The sequence below is a fragment of the Arachis ipaensis genome, chromosome B03 (assembly GCF_000816755.2).
Source record: "Arachis ipaensis cultivar K30076 chromosome B03, Araip1.1, whole genome shotgun sequence".
Lineage (NCBI taxonomy): Eukaryota > Viridiplantae > Streptophyta > Magnoliopsida > Fabales > Fabaceae > Arachis > Arachis ipaensis.
In genome coordinates this window covers 80,241,823-80,243,591 of record NC_029787.2, presented here as the reverse complement: position 1 = coordinate 80,243,591, position 1,769 = coordinate 80,241,823, and the positions used below count along the sequence as shown (strand labels likewise).

At 38.1% G+C, this 1,769-nt stretch overlaps 1 pseudogene; it reads left to right on the top strand.

Annotated features, from left to right (window-relative positions):
• Positions 1–1,769, top strand: part of LOC107633309 — an 8,750-nt pseudogene that overhangs the window by 5,234 nt on the left and 1,747 nt on the right.

The window sequence follows — 1,769 nt, the reverse complement described above, 5'->3', positions numbered from 1 at the left end:
ATAGATTACATAAAGGATAAGCTTCAGACAACATATGTAAAAGAACGTCGTACTATGAAGGTTAGTGAGCAATAATATTCTTTTTCAATAATACCACTCAAACTAATTTCTTAAATGTAACAGAATGGAGCACATTTAGGATATATTGTTTCTATAAAAATACTATGTGCATAGTAAAGATCAGCCATCATATATTTGTATATAAATATACATGTTTTACTTTTTTTTTTGTATATTCTACATTTCAACATGTATCTTATATTAGTAACTGATTTGGTAGCTGATTTTTGACATATACTTAGCATGGTTGAAAATTCTAATACCCGCTTCATACATGGAGCTAATTTGACAGAGAGAATATGAAGAATTTAAGGTGAGGATTAATGCACTTGTGGCGAAGTCCATGAGAGTTCCAGCAGAAGGGTGGACAATGAAAGATGAGACACCGTGGCCGGGAAACAACACCAACGATCATCCAAGTATGATACAAGTCCTTCTTGCTCGAGGTGGAGGCCACCACCCCGACCAACTTCCCTGTCTTGTATACATATCTCGTGAGAAAAGGCCGGCATTCCAACACCACAACAAAGCTGGTGCAATAAATGCCTTGGTATAAACTATAAACCTCCCTTTCAGATTATACTTTATCATTCCGTTGAAAGAAGCCTAACAGTTCCTTAATTTCTTTCTAGCTTCGAGTATCAACAGTGCTAAGCAATGCTCCCTTCGTGCTGAACTTGGATTGCAATCATTATGTTAATAACAGCAAAGTCGTGCGTGAGGCCATGTGTTTCTTTATGGACATCCAACTTGGGAATGGCATTGGCTTTGTTCAGTTTCCTTTAAGATTTGACAGCCTTGACAGGAACGATCGTTATGCCAACAAGAACACTGTTTTGTTTGATGTAAGTACAAGAATTTTAGGATCAAATTTTCTCAATTTTGTTTGTTCATTCTTTTTCCTTTATTGATTAGATACTTGGAACCACCAAAGGTGTCAAAACCGCCACGAATTGTTCAAGTGCACTCAAAACAGGATGAAAATGAAGAGGAAGATGCAGGAATAACAGAAGAAGACAAGCAGCTACTGAAATCAGAGATGAATTTTGAGAACAGATTTCAAAAATCACATTTTGCTAATTCTTCATCAACAGAAGAAGGTGGCGTCGATGCTTCTTCCGGTCAGGAGGCCCTGCTCAAAGAAGCCATTCATGTCATGAGCTGCAAATACGAAGACAGAACTCTATGGGGATATGAGGTATTATGGAATTCTCTTAATTAGCCCTGAACATTTAAGCGTTAAAAAAAATGGTGGATTTTATCCTACAATATTCAATTTTATAAGGTGGAAACTCATGCATCTAATGATTCTTAGTTATTAACTTCACACGAAGATAGTTGCACGTGACTCTCCATCATTTTGTAATACTTTTGGGACTAAAATAGTGGTTATTGAAGATTAATAACTGAAATATTCTTGATCATTTTGGCAACAAACAGGTTGGCATGAGCTATGGATCTATAGCTGCAGATACTCTTACGAGTTTCAAGTTGCATAGTCGAGGCTGGGAATCGGTATATTGCATGCCGAAGAGAGCTGCATTCAGGGGGACAGCTCCTATCAACCTTACAGATAGACTTAACCAAGTGCTTAGATGGGCGGTGGGATCACTTGAGATCCTCTTCAGCCGCCATTGCCCGCTGTGGTACGGCTTCAACGAAGGAAAAATGAAGACGCTTCAAAGGGTTGCCTATATTAACAGCACTGT